Below are 13,155 nucleotides of genomic sequence, written 5' to 3' on the forward strand. Positions count from 1 at the left end.
TTCTCACTTCAGCTATAGTTTACCTACTGTGTCCGGATTAGCCACTCTCCGAAGCACCAAATACCCTGGCTTAATATTTTTCAACCGAACTTTTCTGTCGTGCCATTTTATTGTTTCGGCTTGATATTTATTGATATTCTCCATAGCCTGAAGTCTGGTCCCTTCTATAGTATCTTTTGCCACGTGATAATCAGCTTCGTCTTCTGTCGAAGCTGCTGTTCTTATTGACCCCGCTTTAGCTTCGTCTGGGGTTATAGCTTCGTCACCAAATAATAACTTGAACGGCGTAAAACCTGTTGATCTTGATATGGTTGTATTGTGGCTCCATACCACTTTAATCAACTCATCTGGCCACTTTCCTCTGGGCTGATTGAAGATTAACTTCATTATTCCCGTCATTATAATGCCATTTGCTCTTTCGACAAGTCCGTTTGACTCCGGATGCCTGACTGATGCAAAATGAATCTTCGTGCCAATTTGATCACAGAATTCCTTGAAAGCTTCGACATCAAACTGTGTTCCAGTCAACAGTTATAGCCTTCGGCACGCCGAAGCGATAAACAATATTTTGCCAGAAGAATTTCTGGACTATGACCGAAGTTATTGTGGCAAAAGGCTTCACTTCAATCCACTTAGAAAAATATTATACAGCAACCATAACATATCTTAAATTGCCTTGTGCTGGTAGAAGTGGGCCTAGCAAATCGAGGCCCCATCTTTGCAACGGCCAGGTGGGATGTATTAACTGAGTGAGAGATGAAGGTTGTTTCTGGTCTCTTGCACATTTTTGACAATTTTCACATTTTTGGACTAGCTCTGCTGCATCCGAAGCTGCCTTCGGCCAGTAAAATCCTTGTCGAAACACCTTTCCCAGCAAGGGCCTAGCCCCAATGTGAGATCCACACAGACCTGCATGTATCTCCTTCATTAATTCAATACCTTCAGCTCTTGATAAACACTTGAGAAGTGGAGAACAGACTCCATATTTATATAATTCCCCTTCTATTTATCACATATGGTCTTGTCCTTGCCTCCATTCTTTTATTATAAGCTTCGTCATCTGAAAGACAATTACCTTGGAGGAAAGATATCATTTCAGTCCTCCAATCTTCACTATGTACTAGAGAAATAGTAAGCACTGCTCTCTCCATGAGTTCAACCGAAGGTGCATTTATTGTTTCAAAAAATACTTCCGAAGGTAGAGGGAGCCCCTGGGTCGCCGATTTGGCTAGCAAATCTGCATGCTCATTTTCACCTCTTGGAATATTCCTGACAGAAAAACCTTCGAAAGAAGCCTCCAACCTTCGAACTGTATCTAGATATCTTTCAAGCTTCAGATCTCTTGCCTTGCTACTTTTGTCCACATGTCCAAAAATAACTTGAGAATCAATTTTCAGTATGACCCTTCTTATTCCCATTGCCCTTAACTTCCGAAGCCCCAACAAAAGTGCTTCATATTCAGCAATATTATTTGTGCAACTGAAATCAAGCTTGGCTGCATAACATGTTTTGACTTTTGAAGGTGCCACTAGGACCGCAGCCGCTCCTGCACCGAAGGTTCCCCAGGAACCATCGCAGAACACTGTCCAAGCTTCGGCATCTTTGCTTACTTCTTCTTTGTGAGCCCCTAGCGTCCAATCAGCGATGAAGTCTGCTAACGCTTGAGACTGAATTGAGGATCTATGCACATAGTCAATGGTGAATTCATTAAGTTCTGCAGCCCATTTCCCAATCCTTCCAGTAGCTTCTCTGTTCCTCATAATGTCCCTCAGAGGCTGTGACGAAGGAATAATTATGTGATATGCTTGAAAATAATGCCGAAGCTTTCTGGAGGCCATTAACACAGCATATAGCACCTTTTCCAATTCTGTGTAATTTTTCTTTGACGGACTTAAAACTCCAGAGACCAAGTACACTGGAGCTTGCTTTTTGACTTGGCCATCTAGCTTCTCCTGTACAAGTGCCGCACTCACTACAGAATGCGAAGATGCAACATATAAGAGCAATGGAGCCCCTGGCGAAGGTGGAGTTAACGTTGTTAAATCAATTAAATATTGTTTCAACTCTTCGAAGGCTTTTTGTTGAGCCGGGTCCCATTGAAAGACTTCGGTTGTCTTCAATATTTCAAAGAACGACAGATTTCTTTCTACTGATCTAGATATAAATCTGTTCAATGATGCTAATCTACCTGCCAGTCGTTGATCTCCTTTCTTTGTGCTTGGCGGTTCCATCTGAAGGATAGCTTCAATCTTGCTTGGGTTAGCTTCAATTCCCTTCGTTGATACTAGACAGCCAAGGAACTTGCCCTTCTTTACCCCAAAAACACATTTTTCTGGATTTAACTTCAAACTAGCTTGCCTGAAGTTGGCAAATGTCTCTTGCAAATCAACAATGTGATTTTATTGCTTCGTGCTTTTAACTACGATATCATCAACATAAGTCAGCACATTCCTGCCTATTTGAGAATGAAGGACTCTGGCTGTCATTCTGCTGAAGCTTCCTCCAGCATTTTAGCAAATATGATATCCGCTGCACTGCTTGTATCAATCAGAACATTATGGAACAGAAATCCCTTAATGACACAAGATATGACCATAGCATCATTATGAGGGTAATCTTTGAGCTGAAGGTCCTCCTAGGAGAAGGTGATTGGGACATGGGACCATTTTGACTTGATGAAGGGTCCCTGCACCCCAACATGTTGTACCCTTCTCTGTGCTTCCTTCTTCTGCTTCTTGTTAGCTAGCTCTGGACCTGAGCCGCCTGTTATCGGAAGCACTAGCTTCGTAGCCGAAGATGCTTCGGCTTGGTTGCTGAATGAAGCCATCAGCTCAAAAGTGGAAGTGAGTTCACCGGAGGTGGGCGCCAATGTTGGGGACTTGTTCTCAAATGCTATGAATTAAGAACAAGGCAACCCAAAATGTTAAAGGTTAAAGCCCTTCGTCCTTCGAAGCATTATTTCCCTTAGGATATAACGATCTTCGGACAAAGGTCATGAAGGATGTACCTTCATCATTGCAGTATATGTTAATGAAAGATGAAGCATACGAAACATGAGAAATAACATGGATAATCATATGACATTATAATATATTTCTTATTATATAAACATGAATGAATAAGAATAACACAAAGTTACATTTATACCTTCGGCTTGACAGAAGGTATGAGAACAAGCATGACGCACGAGCGAGTACCAATCAGCGTGAACAGTACGGGGGTACTATTCATCTATTTATAGGCATAGGGCGCAGCCTGTGTGAAATTACATTTATACCCTTTATAATAGATTACAATCATGACACAAACTATCATGGGTCAATCTGTCTTTTCATCTTTAAGTCGGTGCAACCCTTCGTATCAAGGCATGTCGTTATGCCGAAGTTCCCTGGGAGATAGCTTCGACGTTATTTCTGTGCTGATCTTCCGAAGGTGTTTCTTCTTACACAACCTTCGGCTACGAAGCAGACCCCCAACAGGTGGCTTACATCATAAGTAATTGGGTAAAAATTGGTTTGCTCACTGTTTCACATTTTTAGTCTTTCTTTTGATTTATTTGAAGTATTGGCTAAATCCAAGTTCTATTTGTTTAACTCACTTACTGTGATGGTTTGGGGTGTTTACTATTTTTGTAGTGGTATACTAGTAGTTAGAGGTCTACTGAATTTTTCTTGCCATTATGGTATTTGCCCTTATATTTCATGGCTTTTCTTGACTTCTTAGTGCCTAATAAAATTATAACCTTAGATTAGCACTAGACTAGGGTTCCATATATTTTTCCTATGTTTTATATAACTTAGGCATACTAGGAAAAATATGGTCATTCTCTGGTTCTTATTTTCTATCACCTTTTTCATTTTTCTAAAGATTGGGCAGAAACAGTCTTTAATGGACATTTCTGGTTTATTCTTGTATACTAGGGTGTTCAATATTTTTTAACAATGTGTATACTAGGTGAGTATCTCCACAAATTTTCTCCAGTCCAGTATAGAAATATTTCTATTTTTCTCTGTATTAATAAGGTTTGGGTAGTTTTCTAATTTAAATTCAAACTCTAAAAATCAGCATAGAAAACAGGGGGTTCAATATTTTTGTTTGATAGTTCATAATTTTTATAATCTAGCAAAATTGGTTTGACCACTTTTTGATGTATCAAACTCAAGTTATGCATTTTTGAAGTTGACTGTTGTTATTTATTTAAAGTTTAGTTCAAATTGAAAGGAAAACTAGTTTGCGCTGAGACCCCTGGTTTCCTTCACTGTTTCTATTACATCTAGGTCATCAGGGCACTATGCACTTGTGTGACTGACAGCGCAAAAAAACCCCTAGGACCTACCCTAATCTAACTCGCGGTCCTTGGGTTCTTGGAACAGTACCCGCGACAAAGATTACGGTGGCGAGACTGACTGACGACGAAATAGCTCCGGTAAAGTGGTCGGTGACGTGGGGAGGTCGCGGCGGTCACGTCGGTGTGCGGGTCGTTGGCGAGGATGGCCGGAGTTGGTCGGACCTCGTGCACAGGCGGGGAAGCTTGTCGACGGCGAGGATTCCGGCCTAACCACGACGACATAGTTCAATCCAGTGAGCTGGAAAGCTCCATAGGAGGCTAGGGAGGTTGTAGGCGCAAGCAATTGGAAAATGGTTTACCTTGTAGCCCGGTATACGCATGGTGGCGGGCGGCCGAAGTCCGGTGAGGGCGATCCCGCTGCTTCGGTGAGGCAGGTTCTCGGTTCTCGCTTGGAAAAGCTTCACGGCTCCACGGGGAAGCTGTCTAGGGGCTCGGGTGAGGCTAGGTGTCTACAGGAATGGCTAGCCACGGTGGCCGGCGCTCGGGTGGCTTGGGCGGGCGACGCAGAGCTCGCCGGAGATAAGAGCTGGGTCTAGGAAGTTAGGCGAGGTGTGGAGGGAGTACAGCCGAGGCCGCACTGCTCTTATAGGCACGGGCGCGCGGGCGCGCACGGCTCGGCACGGGCGCATGTGCACCGGTGCGTCAGCCGCGGTCGAGCACGTGGCCCATCGCTTCTGCTCCTGTTCTAACGCCGATAGGCCTCATATCTTCGTGAATTTGGGCAAGATCACCGTGTAAGATATGTTCCCTGATGCAAGCTTTGTCATTTATGTGTGGGAGCTGAGGGGTTTTCGACCGTGTATAGTGAGTTGTCGTGTCATCAAGTTGCCACTGTCTCACTGCTGCGTCCCGAGGCAAAACCATGTCAAAACATGTCAAACGGCTGAGATTTGCCTCCAAACTTTTCCAGGATGTGCCTAAGGTAATTTGGCATCAATTTGATATTTGGACCACGCAGGTTTGAGCCTTGGAACTAGGTGAACATGGTTGATTAAGAAGAGAGGGTCAATTTTTAGATTTCTGAATTTCTGAATTTCCAATTGAGTCTTCACTTAAATGGTTGTTTTGGGCATTTTTCAAAACCCTTTTAATTAAACTTCCTTACTATATTTTGTAGCTTATTTAGTGTAATATAACTTTTTTAATTGGTCGACATTATGATTTTATGTTTTTCATAGTGTTTTCACTAAATTCCCCTTTTGTGTTCAAATGACTTAATTTGGGTAGTGTTAGGGTTTTGAACATTTTTCTCCCTTAAGGTGCATGATGTGTTCATGGTATGTTTCTTGGGATGAAAAATACATGTTTTAAGTTTTTGCCCTTCAATTTGGTGCCTTTTTCTCAATTATGTTTACATGTGATAATGGTCACCAGTTGGGTACTGAGGGAACAACCCTGAATAACACTAGGGTGTTACACATGGGGCACAGGAAAATAGGATGCAATAGAAGCTTACTGAACGGCAGGCTCTGGTGGCCATGAACAACGCTCTGGCCCCGTACCGATGGTCAGAGCACACGATCTCTTTTAGACGGGCCGACCAGTGGCTCAACTTTGATTACCCCGGCAAGTACCCCCTACTTGTCGATACAGTGATCCGAGAAAGCTGAGTCAAAAAGGTGTTAGTAGATGGTGGTAGCAGCACCAATGTCACTTTCCCTCGAACACTTCAAGCTTTGGGAGTTTCCATCGTCGATCTCACCCAGTCGGATAGCCCCTCCTTCGGCATCGTGCCGACCGAGGGAAGGTACCCACTGAGACACCTCTACATGTCCGTCACCTTTGGTGCTCGGACATCTATCAAACCAAGTTCCTACACTTTGAGGTATCTCGGTTCGATTGTGGATACAACGCCATCATCGGGAGATGGGATTGGCAAAATTCATGGCCATCCCGCATTACCCATACATGATCCTCAAGATGTCGGGTCCTCAGGGGATCATCACCATTCGTGTCGACATCCAGGGTGCCGCCAAGTGCTTCCGGGGAGCCTTACATATGGCTCTCACAACCGGACCCTCGGTAGCACTCTCCACACAGGTCAATGACAAACCGACGGAGGCAGGCCTCACGATCCCCTCAAATGAAGCATCAGTCATGACCTTTATGCGGCCGACTAAGGAGACCAAAACAATCAACCTCGGGTTCTCTGACGAGCGCAAGACCGCAGTCATCAGCTCCAGCCTTACCGACAAATAGGAAAGCACGCTCATCCAGTTTTTGCAAGACAACTGAGACGTCTTCGCATGGAAACTGGTGGACATACCGGGAGTCCTGAGAGAACTGGTCGAGCACCAACTCAAGGTGTATCCTCAAGCAAGGCCAATCCGGCAAAAGCTACACCGTTTCACGCCCAAAAAAGAGAAGCTATACGAGCCGAGTTAGCTGGCCTGGTATTAACATGCTTTATTAGAGAAGTACTGCATCCTAAGTGGCTAGCAAACCCTGTTCTTGTACTAAAAAGGAATAAAGTTGATTGGCGCATGTGCGTCGGTTATACCAATCTCAATAAGCACTGCCCGAAGGATCCCTTCGGACTCCCTAGAATAGATCAGGTAGTTGATTCAACTGCTGGATGCTCTATGCTCTCCTTCCTAGACTGTTACTCTAGATATCACCAGATCAGTTTGGCAAAGGAAGATGAAGAAAAGACCGCATTCATCACGCCCTTTGGAGCCTTCTGCAATACCTTCATGTCGTTTGGCCTCAAAAACGCTGGAGAAACTTATCAGAGGGCTATTCAGTCATGCTTAGCCGATCAGTGGAGCAAGCGTATGGAAGCTTACAATGATGATGTGGTGATCAAAACAAAAAACCCAGAAAACTTTATCGAAGATTTACAACAAGTCTTCAACAGCTTGAGGCGCTACCGCTGGAAGCTAAATCCAGAGAAGTGTGTGTTCGGAGTACCCACCGAAAAGCAGCTTGGGTTCATCATTAGCCATCGTGGAATCAAGGGCAACCCAGAAAAAGTCGAAGTTATAATGAGGATGGAACCGCCACGGTCACAGAAAAAGGTGCAAAGGCTTATGGGATGCATGGCAGCGCTAAGCCATTTTATTTCAAGACTCGACGAAAGGGGGATTCCATTCTATAAATTACTCAAGAAAGTAGATAGATTCCAGTGGACTGCAGAGGCTCAAGAAGCCCTGGAAGCACTCAAGAAGTTTCTGACCACCCCACCGGCCACCAGTGCTCAAGCCATCGCGCCGAGCTACAGGTAGCCAGCCAGCTGAAGACATGTTGCACGACTCACGTAGCGAGCACTACGTTGGTAGTCGAGCGAGCAAAAGAAGGGCATGCATACCTAGTGCAACATCCTGTCTACTTCATTAGTGAAGTCCTCGGACCCTCTAACATAAGATACACTCATGTTCAGAAGCTACTATACGTGATACTCCTCACTGCTCGCAAACTATGTCACTACTTTGACGACCACAAAGTCATATTAGTCATAGGTTTCCCAATGGGGATATACTCCACAACAAAGAAGCAGTCGGGAGGACAACCAAGTGGGCGTGTGAGCTTGGAGCTCACGACATAAAGTTCCGACCTCGCACCGCAATCAAGACACATGCCCTGGTAGATTTCATATCAGAATGGACTGAGCACCAGGTTCCAGAGAACCCCGAGTTAGCTGAAGTTTGGAAGATGTACTTCGATGGCTCACTGAAACTACAGGGGGCAGGGGCAGGAATCCTTTTCATCGCCCCTAGAGGAGACCAACTCAAATACGCGCTTCAGCTCCTGTTCCCAACCTCCAACAATGCAACAGAGTATGAGGCCTTAATACATGGACTTAACATCGATGTGTCACTGGGCATCAAGAAATTAATGGTATATGGTGACTCCCTAGTAGTCATTAGTCAGGTCAACAAAGACTGGGATTGCTCCACAGATTCAATGGACAGTAACTGCACCATGATGCGAAAGCTTGAAGACAAATTCGAAGGCTTAGAATTCCACCACATAGAGAGGGATCACAATGCAGTAGCAGATGCACTGTTGAAGCTAGGGTCCAGTTGGGCGTAGGTTCCACCCGACATCTTTGTTCAGGAGATACGACAGTCGAGCACCACGACAGGGCCCACCGAAGAATGCAAAGCAGTGTACTAGGCAAAGTCAGACCCAAAAGACTTGAGGGAGCCGATTATCAGATACAACAAGAATGAGAAGGAGCCAGATGACAAGGCCGCCGTAGAGCACATAGCAAGGCAGTCAGTTCACTATGTCATCGTAGTTGTGTTGTATAGGAGAGGAGCAGCAGGAGTCCTCATGAAATGCATCCATTTGGCTATGGGGAGACATCTGCTAGAAGAAAGCCATGTGGGGCAATGTGGAATACACGCAGCATCAGGGACCTTGGTAGGGAAGGCTTTCCCGATAGATTTATATTGGCCGACGACAAAGAAATATGCGGCAAGCTTAGTCCATAGGTGCGAAGCATGCCAGTTCCTATCTAAGCAACAACACCTACCCACCCAGCAGCTGCAAACTATCGCCATAACCTGGCCTTTTGCATGCTGGGGGCTGAACATGATCGGGCCATTCAAGAAAGCTCAAGGAGGATACACCCATGTACTTGTTGCCATCGACAAATTTACAAAGTGGATAGAGTACAAGCTGATTGCCTCTCTGACCTCAGCCAAGGCAGTGGAGTTCATCCAAGAAATCATATTCACATTCGGGATACCCAACAACATCATCACAGATCTAGGATCTAACTTCACTAGCGCAGAGTTCTTTGATTTCTGTGAACAGAGGAGCATCCAAGTCAAGTATGCATCAGTGGCACACCCGAGAGCTAACAGGTAGGTAGAAAGAGCCAACGAAATGATACTTGAGGCACTCAGGAAGAAAGTATTTGACAAGAATGAAAAGCTCACGGGCAAATGGATCAGGGAACTGCCTTATGTAGTCTGGAGTCTACGAACCCAACTGTGGCAGAACCACCCGAATTATTCCAGCTTAAGTGCCCAAGTCGTACCCTTAAAGGCAGCAACACACTTAAATCGGAATAACCCGTTAGTCCCTCGGATCTAGTCCGATAAAGCCACTTATCCAGGATTGAATACCCATAGCTCACTCGAAGGTGAGGCATAGAGAAATACAATAAAGCATAATGCCATAAATTTAATAAGTATCAGTAGTGATTACATTATCGGAGTTTCAGAAATAATAACAATAAGTTTTAATGCAGCGAAAATAACTAACGGAGAAGAACCGAGTAACATGGCGAAGCCTAGCCACACTACTCCTCCTGGTCCTCTCCTGCAGAAACAGCAACCCACTCGACCATCTATCCCGGTGGCAGGCATGGAGGCCAAGTCACACCATCAACCAAAACAAGCAGGTACCTGCAAAAATTATGCCACAAGCAAGGCTGAGTATACTAATACTCAGCTAGACTTACCCGGTGTGAGGAGTCTACTCCTCTACCTCTAGACATGCAGCTGTTTGGCTGAGGAGTTTGGTTTGCCAAAAGCACCAGTTGAGTCTAAAATCAAGTTTTAGCTTTTCAAGTTCTAGAATAATAACTTAGACTAGATGAGACCCTATCTATTCATACATGATATTAAACATTATATCAATCAACATCTTTTGCCAGTATCTCATTTCCACTTATTACTCAATGCAGTACAATGGATCAAGCAGTCTCATTAGCTGCAAGAAGCAGATGATTCGAATCGAGTTTTAACCTTGCAAGGTAAACCTAAACACACGACATCTCAGGGCACTCTGTCCCCACACATGTCAACCATCCCCATCGATTCCCCTTTCGCGGCCAGGCCTCACCGCCTTGGCATACAATGATCCACTGACCCTGGCCGCCACCGTGCACTGGCCGCACTTGTACCCACCATATCTAGAATGGGAGACCCAGTCTCAGAACAAGTGAGGGATAAAGTCCACGCCCGACTTCACTCAGGTACTAGGCTTACCGGTTACCATATTTCCCGACATGTGTTTAGTACATTCAAACGCTTGACACAGGCATCCGCACGTTAATCCTTATTCCAATTTCATCTCGTAGACAACGCATCCCCATGGATACGTGTCCACAGACCATCATCATTCTGTTATCAAAATGGATACAACCAATTCCTGACCTCGCGCGAGTGCTAGAAAAATCACTCGACTTCTACCGAGATCCCTAATTAGCAAAGCAGCTACTTAACCTAGCATACTAGTATCCATCTCAAAAGGAATCATGAGTTCATGCAACTAGTGTTTCAGGCAACTCCTACACTTAAGTGCACGGTACAAGCCTACAAACATTAAGTGTAGTAAAATAGCATATATAAACAGTTATGCATAAAACCAGGGCTTGCATGGAATTCAACACTGGTAGTGTTTGCTAGATGACACTCGCTTGACGAGCATCCACTGGTTAAGTCCATCCTTCTTTGGGTCATCCATCAACTGCATCTTGTGGTTGACACCACATCACTTGCACGATCATCATCTCTCGGTCCTAGATGAGATGCATGATGCATATGTATGAATATGATGAAATAGCACAAGATACTCCAAGTACATGACAACGAACTAACATTAATTAGTAAGACACATAAACATCCATACGTTAACGCTAGCTATCTATACGTCATTGGGCGCATCAAGTCAACATTACTGGAAAGACGATGAACATTTCCTATATTTAGCCAACACAAACATGACATCACGAGTACAAGAATTTACCATGTTCACTTTAATTGTTCATTGGCAACTTATTATTAAACTAGTTAAGTACACGTAAGTTTTCTATGACTTATATATTTAGACAGACTTAGATAGAAAGGGATATTCATTTAATCGGGGTTTTACAATCATTCACAATATTCTCATGCAAGCACACACCAAGGAGAATACACATGAGGAGATAGTTTAATCGTCATTACATGTTATACTACTTTAATGACATTGGTTACTTAGTAGTATTAGCAGAAAGCCAAGGACAGTATATTATTCATTTTGTTTCCCTAATATATCACTGCACTTGCTAACTGTTGATTAAGCTAAGCTACTTATTAGACCTTAACCAATTTAGTTCACTAACTTAGTGAGACATGTACTAGTTACTTATATATTTAGGCTCAATTATATTAGTCACTATCATTATTACTTATGTTCAATTAACACCCAAAATAAGCAAGCAGTCACTCAAGGCAGCACAATAGAGTAGACCAATCAATTGCATCTAACACATTTGGGACAGCAGCACCACAGTTGTTTGTTTTAATAATAACTCTTCAAATATTAATCAAAAATAGCAAACTAGGACTTTATGGAAATCTTAAAATATGCTCTACAACTTTGGTATTTTACCTCGACACGATTCAATACTTAGCAAGGTCAAAAAGTGTTAACACGACAGCTCTGTCCAGATTTGGACAGATTCAGACTTGCAACTTCAAAAATTCACAACTAAAGATTCAGACATCCAAACAAAGTGATTCTAGACGTTCTGGAAAGCTAATTAAATGTTATACAAATTATTTATAAACATCTCTGGCTGATTTAATATGTGTTAAGGGTAAAATATACTATGAAGGCTTTGTTGTCCAGAACTGGACAGATTCAGTCTTCACACCTTAAACATCCATAACTTAATCTTCGGACCACCCAAAAGAGTGATCCCAGACTTTTTGGAAAGCTTAGAAAAATAACTACATAATTTTTATAATCACCAAGAAGCGATTTTATATTTAACCAAGTCAAACAATTCAGTTTTTGAAATCTGTTCTGACAGTGGACAGAACATAGCGACCAGTTTGTAAAATTCATAACTCTTAAACTATGAGGCCTATGGTTATGAAATTTTAACACAAGAAAGATAAAAAAGCATCTACAACTTTCTTATAACGACCATGAACAGATTGTAACATTAACGTAATCAAACAATTCAATCTCTGAAATTTGTACAGAAATTGGACAGATTCAGTCACTGAATTTGTGAAAAACACAACTTCTAAACGATCAGACTTATGGCCGTCAGATTTTAACACAAGTAAGATAATAAAGTTATCTACAACTTTTCTATATGGCTTTTCTACAGAAAACATAATTTAATCCATCAAACATACAACACGACAAAAATAGTACGTGCAGCCTAAAACAACAACCAATAAAATTCAGCTCCTATTCACTTCAAAAATTGCCGCGTTCTAGAGACTTGAACCATTCTAACACTTTACCATCTGTCAGAGTTAAAACAATCAAATTATGACCAATAAGTAGACTTACTAATTTTATACCAGTTATTTCGCGCGTTAGCATTACCGTACACAACCAACAAACACATTCACCACAATAATCAAACCCTATATAAATGTGTATATCGATTGCGCCCTTTACACATTAATTTGCATTTTCACTTAGACATCACATGTACATTACTACTTTTCATCCGCGACCATAACCATACGCATTTGGACTACAACAAACAATTTATTGCGATTACGTGCTTAACCAAAGTCGTCTAACAATTCGGCTAACTAGAGCAACGACATAGCCCGCTAAATAACATATACGTCGGTTTGCCTGTCACTACATACATTACAACATTTTTATAAATATACATACTCACACGTATATTCGCACATTGACCAATTTATACGAACAGTAAACCACTAATCTCTAAATCGCAATCACCATGTATTTACTTCCCAAATCACGAACGCTTACATGTTTATCATACGAGCCGAGTATTTCAATAATTATCCTAAAACAACTAACTCCATCACACAACTTGTATTACGAGCCTACTTGACCACTCGATGTGTCTACTCGAAATCGAGAGCACA

Source organism: Zea mays, chromosome 1, assembly GCF_902167145.1.
Source record: "Zea mays cultivar B73 chromosome 1, Zm-B73-REFERENCE-NAM-5.0, whole genome shotgun sequence".
Classification (NCBI taxonomy): domain Eukaryota; kingdom Viridiplantae; phylum Streptophyta; class Magnoliopsida; order Poales; family Poaceae; genus Zea; species Zea mays.